The following is a 13,808-nucleotide window of genomic DNA, read 5'->3' on the forward strand; positions in this document are numbered from 1 at the left end:
TCTTAGTCACTTTAATTGTGTGTAAATATTGCATTACCCATCTCATGTATATACTGTACTCTATACTAAGCCACTGTATCTTAGTCCAATGCCGCTCTGACATATATGTATTCATTCTTAATCCATTCCTTACTTGGATTTACGTGTACTTTGGGTATATGTTGTGAAACTGTTCGATATTACTTGTTAGATATTACTGCACTGTCGGAGCTAGAAACACAAGCATTTCCCTACACCTGCAATAACATCTACTAAACACGTGTATGTGACGAATACATTTGATTTGAGATTTTTGGATTAGACAGGAATAGTAACCCAGATATAAAGGAAGACAGTTAGACAGAACAGAACACCAATGGACACCCAACCCGCAGGCTCTGTAGGAAGGAGAAAAGAGCCCACCTGGATAGGGTTTTGCCAGGAGGGGTTCTGTGGTGTTATTCTTGGCTTCACTGGTTAGGGTATCTAGTATCAGGAGGTATCCATGGCTCATCAGAAGTGAGGGGTTGCAATGAGTTTTAAAGGATAAGGAAAAATATAACATGCTCTCACAACTACATGAACCATATATGGCTGGCTCTCTATGGTAGAACGGTGTATCTATTTCATACTCACGCATAAAGAAGACGCACGCGCGCCTGCTATAGCGCGGGCACACCGGTTGGCGGTGACGTTTGACAACTCTCGGTTTCTCTCCAGCACAGCACAGTCAACCTCGCGTGTCCGTTCCCGGTACCCGGGAGCGAAACTGTAAAGTCGGACTGAAATTCCCCGCAGAATTAGCCGAGCCGACCCGGGGACAGCCAGCGGTGGGAGAGTGTCTCTGTTAAGGCAACGAAGAGGACATGGTTTGTGAGAGTGACAGAATCGCCCCCTTTCGGATGCAGTTTTAAAATAGGTTATATTGTATATGTCATCTGGCAGTTGCATGATTGAGTCATGAAGTGACTTGATTTACACGGTATATTGTTCATCGGAGTGCGACCAACAAGGTGGAGCAAGCTGTTGAGGACCGGAGCATTTTCAGTAAGGTAGGTGCTCTGGCAATTATGAGACTATAATGCTTTGGTAGGCTACTCTAAAAAAATTAAAATAAAAGTGCAAAGAATTACAAACTTAACATTTAGAGTTTTCTACTGGAGATGCCAAATCTATGTTATGATGCACATTGTGTAGGCTATTCGAGGGAAAATAGGATTTGAATAATGAGAGAGGATTGCATTTGGCCTCAATCCAACACACTTAAATTTTTCAAAACATGATTTCGACTGTACAGCCTACTGTGACAAGCCGATAGTATTGCATCCGTGATGCTGTAGCATACACGCTTAGAAGTAAAGGAGCCAGGGCTGGAAGACCCCTTTGGGGTTCCCAAAATGGCCATACAGGGGGATCCTTTATATTTCAAAAACCCTCTGAAACGGGTCTTTGAGGAACTCTTGTGTAAAGATTTATTTAATTTCACTTGTCAGTGCAGTTTTTCAAAATACATTATAAGTAAAAATGTCAAATCAATTTGGTTAAAATTCAAAACAATAAACAATTCAAACAATAAGTAATCAAACCAACTTAAGCTAAACAGATCAAAATAAAAAACAAGAAAAAATAATAATATATATATTCAGTGAATAATCAGGTATCAATAATCAGTCCATCAATTAGTTAGTCAGTCAGTCATGGTTGGTCTGGTGGAGTGGTTGCCGGTGTGTTAGTGTCTTTGTGTTGGGGGGGAGAAGCTGTGGGGTCTGGGCTGGCAGTTGTTGGATGGAGCTGGTAGTTGTGGTTGGTCGGTGCTGTGTCCAGGGTTGGTGCTGCTGTTGGGGCTGGGACCAGGAAAACCTGGGTTGGTGTTGGGGCCGGGTTAGAAATCGTGCTGGTACCAGGGCTGGAAACCAGGGGTTGGTGCTGGTTTTGGTACTGGTACTGGGGACCTGGGAGGAAACAGGAAAAACAGGAATTGTGAACCAAGAACCGGGAACGGGGGCTGAGTTGGCATCTATAGAGGGCAGGAAGGACAACCTGAGGAGCAAGCAGACACACAAAGGAGCCCTAGACCTGCAGGTCAATGGTGGAAATTCCCTGTGGGCTGCTCGCTTCGAGTGAAGGTCGGGTGTTTGGTCCCTTCTCCATGCTTCTTCTGGTGGTCTGGTGCTGTTAGTACTCCCCTGTCGCCTGCTTTCGGCGTAGGTTTAGAGTTTTGGTCCTTCCTCCGCGCCTCTTCTTGTGTGGTGATGAATGGTTCCTGGTTCTGGTCTGGTTCTGTGAGAGGGAACCAGACCAGGGGAGTAACAGCCAAAACCGTTCGGAAGAGTTTGTGCATATATTACAACAACATTTTGTTAGTTTTGGACTTCGGTAACGTTTGTTTTCGGTTGTTCGTGCATCCATTTTTTTCTTTAGGCCACACCCCTTCATCTGTGATAGGTCAACAGTAGGTATTTTTCAGTAAAGTCTTTGTTGTCTTTCAACAAGAGACGACTCGTTTTCATGCACATTTCTTCATTGCGAAACACTGCACCAAACATATTAGTTAGCTTTAAAATTGAGTGACTAAGATCTCCTCTGCAAAAACATCAAAGTTAATGACACATTTCTTGAGTTATCGTAGATTAATTTGGACTATTTTGAGGAAGTGTAAACTGGCTACGGCGTCTCAAAATGGACAAACAGTACAGGTCTTCTGGTCTGGTCTGTTGTTGGTCTGTTGTTTGTCTGGTCTTTTCCGTTTTGACATTTTTGACCAGTTTGGGTCATCGTCTAAGAACCGGAGTTGTGATTTGAGGGGGTAAAAAGAAGGAATGCTTCACAAATGTGCATGTCATACACCTCTATAAGCCTCATTGAAGCTACAAAACTGTTAGTGTTCAACCTTAACATGTGATGACAATACAACAAAACAGATGAACAGGAATGACATTTACTCCCACAGGTGGCCTAAAAAGATCTATCTGAAAGCCATGACCCTACTAAGCCACACCTCCAGTCCAGGGTTCCTCCAGAAACCCTTTGCTAAATTGAAACATTAAAGGTTCCTCCAAGAACCCCTCAACTAGTCAAAGGTGCAAATATGAACCATTGACTAGCAATGGTTCCTTGAGGAACTCCAGGTGTTCCTTGAGGTTCTCCAGGGTCCCTCGAGTCACCACTAATTCGAAGAGTGTACAATGTATAGGCCTATTTGCTTTCTGTTTTAAAGTACATGCATGCCATTTCCTCAGGCACACACACACACACACACACACACACACACACACACACACACACACACACACACACACACACACACACACACACACACACACACACACACACACACACACACACACACACACACACACACACACACACACACACACACACACACACACACACAGGTCATTGGGGTGGGATCCCCAGACTTGCCTGAGGGAAGTCAACTATGATCTCATGTTTTTATTTTGAGTCTTGTGAGGCAGGAAAGGGCAACATGATTTCCATATCCTCTATCTTTACTTTTACTGTCATTCTCTATTCCTTCTCACTGAATGTCTGATAGGGAGTTTTGGATGTAGGGACCATTGGATTATGATTTGGGAAAGAGCACCAATACTATTACCGATAATCCTCTTTTCTGCAATCTACCATTTCGTAATCTCAATTTTATTACATCATCAATTGAGATTAGATCACACTGTGGCTGATTGAGTTATGAGATAAACAACACAAGACCAAACTAAGTCTGCTCATTACACTTCAGACTGTATCATGCCAACTCTACATTCTTAGAAAAAAGGGTTCCAAAAGTGTTCTTCGGCTGGCCCCATAGGATATCTCTTTTTGGTTCCAGGTAGAACCCCTTTGGGTTCCAGGTAGAACCCTTTTTTGTTCCTTGTAGAACCCTTTACACAGAGGGTTTAACATGGAACCCAAAATGGTTCTACCTGGTACCAAAAAAAGTTATCCGATGGGGACAGCCGAATAACCCTTTTAGGTTCTAGATAGCAGCCACTGTGGGAGCCAGTCGCCAGAGAAGTTCTGTTCATACTGTAGCCAGGGGCCAGAGCTGAGTGTTGAAATGAAAGAAACAGGTGAAATACATTCTCTCTCTCTCTCTCTCTCTCTCTCTCTCTCTCTCTCTCTCTCTCTCTCTCTCTCTCTCTCTCTCTCTCTCTCTCTCTCTCTCTCTCTCTCTCTCTCTCTCTCTCTCTCGGTCTTTGTTACAAACACAAACCCACACACACACACACACACACACACACACACACACACACACACACACACACACACACACACACACACACACACACACACACACACACACACACACACACACACACACAGGTCATTGGGGTGGGATCCCCAGACTTGCCTGAGGGAAGTCAACTATGATCTCATGTATTTATTTTGGTTCCAGGTAGAACCCTTTTGAGTTCCATGTAGAACCCTTTACACAGAGGGAAATCAAAAGAGTTCTACCTGGTACCAAAAAGGGTTCTTCAAAGGGTTCTCCGATGGGGACAGCCGAAGAACCCTTTTAGGTTCTAGATAGCAGCCACTATGGGAGCCAGTCGCCAGAGAAGTTCTGTTCATACTGTAGCCAGGGGCCAGAGCCAAGTGTTGAAATGAAAGAAACAGGTGGAATGCCATCTCTCTCTCTCTCTCTCTCTCTCTCTCTCTCTCTCTCTCTCTCTCTCTCTCTCTCTCTCTCTCTCTCTCTCTCTCTCTCTCTCTCTCTCTCTCGCTCTCGCTCTCTCTCTCTTTCTCTCTCTCTATCCTCCCCCTCCAATCCATTTTTGTGCTATCGATGTTTCCCTGGCTACAGCCGAGACATGTGACCAGCACAGGAGCATTACAGTTTTTTCCAACTGCTTACACACGTTTTCAAAACTGTCTCCTTTTTTCAAAACTCTACACACAATTACCAAAACTGCACACACAAAATGCAAAATGCCTCACATCTCCTTCAAAATGTAACACTGCATTCAAAATGCCATAAACACATGTCCGAATGAAGCATTTGCATCAAATGGCAAACACTGCTTTCATAATAGTACATTTTTGGATATACCATGTAAACACTGTTGTTCTAAATCTAAAGCTCTTTGGTCTTTCATAGGCTTATATCTACATTTCAATACAATGTTCTACAGTGAAAGTAATCTGCCGAGAGGGGTAACAAGTACACTGTAAACACCAATGCAATGTAGAAACAGAAAATATTTATTAGGCCAAACAGTACTGTTGTATACAGTAGCATACAACAAAACCATAAACATATGTAAACCAAAAGTATATTCTTTAGAATACAGTAAAGAACACAATTGTGTGTGTGGGGTCCCGGGGGGGGGGGGGGGGGGGGGGGGCAGTCCAGGAATTGGTAGGGGGGGCAGTCACCAGTGCTAAGCTACGCTTCATCTCTTCTCCGGCCTGGGTCTGGCCACAATACTTCGTCCACATCACAAGATACGTTTTCTCTTGCCAAACATCAAGGGAAGTATCCCTAGCATGGCGTATCCAACCTTGGACAGAGGCAACCTCTATGTCCCCACATGCGTCCTCCATTGCCTGGAGAAGCGGCATGCGGGCATAGGGTTGGCGATCATACACTTTCCAGCGCCAGGCTGAGAAGAATTCCTCTATGGGATTTAGAAAAGGTGAATATGGGGGTAGGTACAAAACTACAAATTGTTGATGGGTGGCAAACCAGTTGTGGACCAGAACAGCCCGGTGAAAACTAACATTGTCCCATAAAACCACAAATCTAGCAGGCTCCTGATCTGGATCAGGGACAAGCATTGTGGAAATTGCATCCAGAAAAGTGAGCATATGGCCGGTGTTGTACGGACCCAGTGTGGCATTGTGATGGAGGACCCCGTTTTGAGTGATGGCAGCACACATAGTTATATTACCCCGACGCTGTCCAGGGACATTGGTAATTGCCCTCTGTCCTATTACATTTCTTCCGCGGCGCCTGGTTTTGGTGAGGTTGAAGCCAACCTCATCCACATAAATAAATTCATGGCGAATTACATGGGCATCCAGCTCCAATACTCTCTGTAACAGACAAAAGGATATACAGATGAGTAAATATGGTATGTCTGAAGTACTGGAAGTAGTGTTGCATACATACCTCTACAAAGTAATGTCGCATATTCTTGACTCTGTCAGAGTTTCTCTCAAATGGCACCTTGTAAAGTTGTTTCATCGTCACTCGGTGCCATTGGAGGATGCGTTGTATGGTCGACAGGCTTACAGCATTGATGTTGTTACATATGGTGTCATTATTCAAGATATGCTCTCTTATCTCTCGAATCCTAATTGCATTGTTGGCCAAAACCCTATTTATAGTTGCAGTCTCTTGTACATCTGTAAACAAGCGTCCTCGTCCTCCATGATGTCTTTGCCTTTCCACTCTGTACAGAATTCAAACACAGTATGTGTTCAGCATAGGAACTGTAAACAATGTACAAAAAATGTAGTACAGCATGATAACCAACTTCATTCATTCAATGCAGTGCAGTAAATCGATGGCTTAGAGTTACAAATGTTTTGCAATACTATGCAGTCATACGTATAGTTGCATACCTGTTCTCATTTCTGAAGGTTCGAATTATGGACGCCACTGTAAATCGACTCAAGTTGGGCTGGACTCTCAGTCCAGCCTCTCTCATGGTCAAACCGTGGTTGATCACATGATCAACAAGTGTTGCCCTAATCTCATCAGAGATGGCTCTCCTTCCTTCTCTTCTTTGCCCTCGTCCTCTTCTTCCTCTTCCTCTCCCTCCTACTCCTCTTGCTCTCTGTCCATTGTTCAAAACAGGTAATCTGACCTTTGACCTATTTATAGGCATATACTACAGTCAAGCAGTGATTGGTTAGTGATCAGTTAAGCTATTAGTGTTTGCACATGTGAGGAGTGTGTGTGTGACCTGGCGAATAAGTGTAGCATTTTGATTGGTTGTGTTTGGAAAAGGAAAGCAAGTCACTTCCTGTTAGATTTTTGTGTTTTAGGTAGAGAATTGTGTGTAGTGTTTTGAAAAAAGTGTTTTATGCAATTGACAACTGAGTCAAAGGCTGAGAAATAGCTTATGGTTTTGGATATTTGGTGTGTAGTTTTGCACTTTGAGTGAGAGGTTTCAAAAATCGTGTGACATGAAAAGATTTTGTGTGTAAGCAGTTGGAAAAAACTGTAATAACTTGGAACATTCTCATTTTCCCACCTGTATATGTGAGTATATGGCTGGTGATATATTTGAGGCAGGCATTAGGCAATCCCTTAGAATATTTGCAGATTTTTTATTTATTTAACCTTTATTTATGCAGAGAATCCCAAATGAGACCAGGGTCTCTTTTTCAGCTGTGCCCTGTGTTATAACAAACAACAATCCCCAAATTCTATACAGAATTTACCCCATTCTCCCAACATGTGTGAGAGAGTAAGCGTTTAAAGACAGGGTCAATTTCCTCTTATTCATCTTGCAGAAGGATGATAGGATCCCATGGAGAGAAAAACTGACCCATAACCTCAAGTGTTTGTTTTGGTTTCCTGTCTGATAGGAAGTGACTTCTGATGACTCAAGGCTTCTATGTAAAAGTAGTTATTAGTGGACGTCGTTATGGTCCTTCCATAGACTGACTCATCGAACCATCTGAATAATTTGGTCACACTCATTAAGCGTGCATACATGGTGTATTACATATGGTGTTACATGGTGTATTACATATGGTGTTACATGTTGTATTACATATGGTGTTACATGGTGTATTACATATGGTGTTACATGTTGTATTACATATGGTGTTACATGGTGCGTTACATATGGTGTTACATGGTGTATTACATATGGTGTTACATGGTGTATTACATATGGTGTTACATGGTGCGTTACATATGGTGTTACATGGTGTATTACATATGGTGTTACATGGTGCGTTACATATGGTGTTACATGGTGTATTACATATGGTGTTACATGGTGTATTACATATGGTGTTACATGGTGCGTTACATATGGTGTTACATGGTGTATTACATATAGTGTTACATGGTGCGTTACATATGGTGTTACATGGTGTATTACATATGGTGTTACATGGTGTATTACATATAGTGTTACATGGTGCGTTACATATGGTGTTACATGGTGTATTACATATGGTGTTACATGGTGTATTACATATAGTGTTACATGGTGCGTTACATATGGTGTTACATGTTGTATTACATATGGTGTTACATGGTGCGTTACATATGGTGTTACATGGTGTGTTACATATGGTATTACATGGTGCATTACATATGGTGTTACATGGTGTATTACATATGGTGTTACATGGTGTATTACATATGGTGTTACATGTTGTATTACATATGGTGTTACATGGTGTATTACGTATGGTGTTACATGGTGCATTACGTATGGTGTTACATTGCTTATTACATATGGTGTTACATGGTGTATTATGTATGGTGTTACATGGTGTATTACATATTGTGTTACATGGTGTATTACGTATGGTTACATTGCTTATTACATATGGTGTTACATGGTGTATTACGTATGGTTACATTGCTTATTACATATGGTGTTACATTGTGTATTATGTATGGTGTTACATGGTGTATTACATATTGTGTTACATGGTGTATTACGTTTGGTTACATTGCTTATTACATATGGTGTTACATGGTGTATTATGTATGGTGTTACATGGTGTATTACATATTGTGTTACATGGTGTATTACGTTTGGTTACATTGCTTATTACATATGGTGTTACATGGTGTATTATGTATGGTGTTACATGGTGTATTACATATTGTGTTACATGGTGTATTACGTTTGGTTACATTGCTTATTACATATGGTGTTCCATGGTGTATTATGTATGGTGTTACATGGTGTATTACATATTGTGTTACATGGTGTATTACGTATGGTTACATTGCTTATTACAACGATGTTCCTCTATAAAAGCTGGTCGATAGAATGCTGAGGGTTTGAGACATCCCACACCCATGCTGTTTCTGTTGTCAACATGATTAGTTGACAACAGATGGGATATGCCTTTTTTCCCAACACGATACTTAGCTAGAAACATAACACACTGGTCTTACTCTGGACTAGGGCCTATCCTGCATGCACCAACAGATTGAAGGGCATGAAATCCAATGGTTCCCTCGAGGGAAATTCCAGTGAATGACACAACAGCTTCCGAATTCCTCTTTACAGCAGCAAGGTGCTGGTCCGGTGTTTAGCAACAGTCCGTGGATGATGTGGTGTTACTCTGAGGTAAGTACTGTATGTGGGAGTACTTTGGAATCAGTTATGCAAAGTGGTAACGCATTATGAAGGGTGTGGCTTGGTAGTGAAACATGCTCACATGTTGTTTATTATCCTACAGAGAGAGAGAGAGAGACAGCATGATGGAGAAAGAAAGAGATGGGGGGGAGAGAGAGAGTAGATATCCATCTAACCTTTTCCTCGTTCTGCTTGTTTCCTGTTTGTTACATATTGGTGTGTCCCCTTTTCTAATTCCAGCGTCAACTTCAATCCCCCTACACACACACAGCAGCCATGGGAAGCGTGTCTGGGCATGTTTTCTGCTAGGCACAGTAGGCAGTAAATCAAATCAGTGATGGTATTTATCATGTTTATATCAAGGCTGATGCTGTTGTGCTATCCTGACCTGTCACCAGCGAAGCTGCTGCTGTAGTAGCACCATTAGTAGGAGCCAGTAGTAATTTGGGCGGTGCTTATATTTGTCCATAGAAATTAGTTTTTTTGCATATTCCAACTTCCCCTAAGACACGGACAGGGAGCAATAAGGGTTAAGTGCTTTGCTCAAGGGCACAGCAATAGATTTTTCACCTTGTCTGCCCTGGGATTCGAACCAGTGACCTTTCAGTAGTAGTAGTAGTAAGTCAATATCAGTCTACTGTTTCCTCACCTGTATTATCATCTCACCTGGCTCCATGTGACAATACTGGTTAGGGTCAGTCCCATTTTAATCCTGTCAATTCAGGAGATTGAAAAGGTACACGTTTTAAAAATCATTTTTCCTATTCAGATTTTGGGGGGGGGATTGATTTGAAATGGAGTCGACCCCATCCCTGCTGGTAAGACTTTATGTTGACATTATCATAACTCCATTATGTAGTAGACTTTATATTAGAAGGTTCAAGGAAAGTGTTGCTAGGATATTTCAGTGAATTGGTAACCCGGCCGGAACTTTGCAACTCTCCGCAACTGTCAGTCCAACACCTTAGTCATTACACCCAGAGGTACGAACTTCTTACACTCTTCCCTCTGTGAAGGGAGATTGTCTTTTCCATCAGATGATAGGGATATGACAGCACTGGCATTTACTGGGCTTGTTGCTGTAAAACCATTTGTGGTGGTTGCTGTTTGTTTGGGCTTCCCACAGAATGACATGAACAAGATGTGATCTGCCATGTGATCTGAGATGATCCTCCGTGATGATGATCTGGGATGTGATCTGAGATGATCTGGGATCTACTGCTATGCAGGCTGGGGGCAACAGCCTACATAGCGGGATGGGCAGAGTAGATAGATAGATAGATAGATAGATAGATAGATAGATAGATAGATAGATAGATAGATGAGTTTCATTTAGGGAGATTGCTGTAGGTTGGGGATAGGGTTATATTTTGGCTAAGATTTAGATTTTGCAGAGAGAAAATACATGTAAATGTAGGTGTGTAATGGAGGCTAGAATCCCCCATAAAAGTCTCACCAAACTTGAGCGGTTGAATGGAAAATGCTTCACCAAAGTCTAGTCACATCTTTCATTGATGTCAATTAACATGGATGATGTCAGTGCTGTCACAAAGGCCAAAGTTATTCATGGTGACTCCAGACTGAGTGCTTCGTTTCAAAGCAGCCACAATTATGACATTCTTCATTCTCCTCTCTAAATATTCTTTTCAGTGTCATTTTTCTCCCTCTCCACCCTTTTCTCCAATGCAGCATCTGTGCGCAATTACCATTAGATGTTTTTATCCAGTGCGAGCCAACAGAGGAAGCTGTTATGTCTAAGTCACAGCATGTGGATGGTCCATAAGGAGCTCTATTCATCAGAGCAGACTAAAGGCCACACATTGACTGTGACAATGGTCTTCACTTCCACCAGCTAGCTGAGACAAAGGAGTCTTCCATAAAGAGATTGACACTCTCTCTCTCTCTCTCTCTCTCTCTCTCTCTTCTCTCTCTCTCCTCTCTCTCATCTCCTCTCTCTCTCTCTCTCTCTCTCTCTCTCTCTCTCTCTCTCTCTCTCTCTCTCTCTCTCTCTCTCTCTCTCTCTCTCTCTCTCTCTCTCTCTCTCTCTCTCTCTCTCTCTCTCTCTCTCTCGGTCTTTGTTATTAATTATGGGACTGTGTCATCTAAAGATCTGTCATCTATCACATTCCCAGCAGACATCAGAAAGCCGTTGGTGCCTTTGACACAATGACAGTGTACAGGCTAAATATCCATAGCACATGGGGCACATTTTTCAGCGAAAAATAAAGTGACATTGGAATGGCCTGGTGAATGTCTGTGTTGGGCTTTTATGAGTTTATTAATAGATGTATTAGTTAGTGATAGATTCATTGAACTCATAAAACTGCAACTGCATGTAATCTGAAATGTGTGTTGGGCCGCCAAGCCTCCTCCAGTCTCACTGCATATTAGTCAAGCACTAGCCGCTGGGTATCAGTATCAAAAACAACATTGTGAACTGGAGGATGGGAGCAGATTTACCGCCGTTATAACTGTCATTTACAGTGTAACGTGAGTGTAGAAGGTAGACCAGGCAGCAGCCGGAGTCCATTTGAACCATGTCATATTACAAATATTACACCATGTCATAAAGTGGTAAAAGGTCTGTGGAGTTGTGTCTCCTTCAGGTGAGTTACAGGTGGATCCTTCCTACTGCATTATAGCGAACCAACGTAATGTAGGATTAGAATTGATTCACACCGTCATTAGTCAGTGGGCTCCATGAAGCTTATAGCAGCTCAGAGACAGTGCTCTCAGTGGATGTGTACCCCTATGAAACTGTAGCTAATGCTTCATAATTCCTTTTTGCTAATGGACACTATGGGCCGTTACCTCTGGTGTGTTTCTGATACGCAAACGGCTCTCAGAGTTCCATTCCGGAATGGAATGAAACAGAATTGGAATACCGACTCCCATTCCATTCTGAGCTTGTTCCACACAGTCTTTATGGAATTGGATGACATTTTGTTGTCAGGTGATAGGACTGTTGGCTTGAGACCGTGATATGTGAAGCCACATCACAGTAGTGCACTATATGGAAAAGTGTGCCATGCATTTGAGCCCTTAGTCTGCCGACTGACTGGAGTGGGTAGTGGGTAGTGGGTAGTGGGTAGTGTGGGTAGTGGGTAGTGGGTAGTGTGGGTAGTGGGTAGTGTGGGTAGTGTGGGTAGTGGGTAGTGGGTAGTGGTGACAGCGTAATAGTGTTTCTTTTCCCAGGCAGTTTGTTCAGTGCCAGTTGGAGAAGAGACCAACCCTCAGACTCCTAACTGTGTCTGTATTCTCTCCTCTCCCCTGAGGGACCGCTTTGTGGTAGGTCTGGCCATTTCCGCCCTGCCTCTCACTCTTTCCCTCTCATTCTGGGTCTCTGTCGTCAACTCACTGTTTAAAAATGACAAACTGACAGATGGGAACCAGGCTATGCCTTCTGCTGTGCCTTCTGCCCAGGCTTTTGAAGTAACTTGGTATGATATTGGGAAGAATTGTAACTTTTTATTTCAAGGTTTCCTGGCAGTCAAATATGCTGTGATAATATATTGGAAATGTTGGAACTGCAGTGAGTTTTCACTATAGGATTTTTCCATTCCATTTGGAATGTAATATTTTGTTTACATAATTTCCGAGATATCTTCATTAACTTAGAACAGTCATTTATATTTCAAAGGTATGCAAATTGAGTGAATGTTATGTCAATAAGTTTTATTTAGAAGCAGACCTGACATAATTATGTTAGTGCAGGAATAAAGCAGTGCCTGTGTGGGCTTTTCTTTCTTTAGTGTCATTAGCATCATTATTAACACCAGACCTTTAACTCACTGAGTTAAGGGGATACTGCGATATTCTGGCAATGACTGGAAGTCTACAGCTACGATAGCGTATGCAATGGAAATGATGTATACAGATAGATAGACCCACTCAGGTCTGTGAGTTATCCAGGGGAAGAGACCCATGGCCAGGGAGTCCGAGGGGTCTGGAGGGAGGGATGATGGGTCCCAGTAGAATTACCACAGCACTTCTCTCTTTCCTCTCTCTTTTCTTCTTCTTCAATGTGTCATGTGTTTTTCTCCAACCCACCCCCTTTGTATGTCTTCTCCTCCTGTTCATGTTCTCTCCTCTCCTCCTTCCTCTCCTTCTTTTTCACGGCTTGGTAATCTCCTGAGGGACTGAGAGCTTGGCTGATAACCAGCCTCTTACACATGCTTTCAGAGTGACATTCAGAGCTCCAGCTGGGCTGGAATCCTCCTGCAATCCTGAATACAAATAGAGTGTTTAATACTGTATATAAATGCCTGGTGTGCACTTTTTTAGGATCGAAGGAAAACCCGCATTCACTGTAAATGGTCTTGAAAGATCTAGTGAACTAGTGAGACCGTTTCGGTTTGTAGAATTCGGGGGTTCAGCATAGCAAGCTTTTACACTTCTGTGATTTTTACATACAGTATTAAACCAGCCCAGGACAATGAATGACTGAAACTGTTGATGTTTGAGGGCTTAATTTATGTGTGTGAATATTCTCTATTGGACTACTGAGAACTCTTACTGTGAAAACAG

At 42.4% G+C, this 13,808-nt stretch overlaps 1 protein-coding gene across 3 annotated transcripts in view; it reads left to right on the plus strand.

Moving 5' to 3' along the window:
- The first annotated feature begins 584 nt into the window (after positions 1–584).
- Positions 585–13,808, plus strand: part of LOC129828949 (inactive rhomboid protein 1-like) — a 51,855-nt gene continuing 38,631 nt past the window's right edge. The window contains exon 1 of one of the 3 annotated variants that reach the window (XM_055890289.1): positions 585–1,031. The gene's annotated coding sequence lies outside the window, so the exon portion shown is untranslated. The remainder of the gene's footprint in view (positions 1,032–13,808) is intronic. The other 2 variants (XM_055890290.1, XM_055890291.1) reach the window with 2 other exon arrangements.

This window comes from Salvelinus fontinalis, chromosome 30 (genome assembly GCF_029448725.1).
Source record: "Salvelinus fontinalis isolate EN_2023a chromosome 30, ASM2944872v1, whole genome shotgun sequence".
In the NCBI taxonomy this organism is placed as follows: Eukaryota; Metazoa; Chordata; class Actinopteri; order Salmoniformes; family Salmonidae; genus Salvelinus; species Salvelinus fontinalis.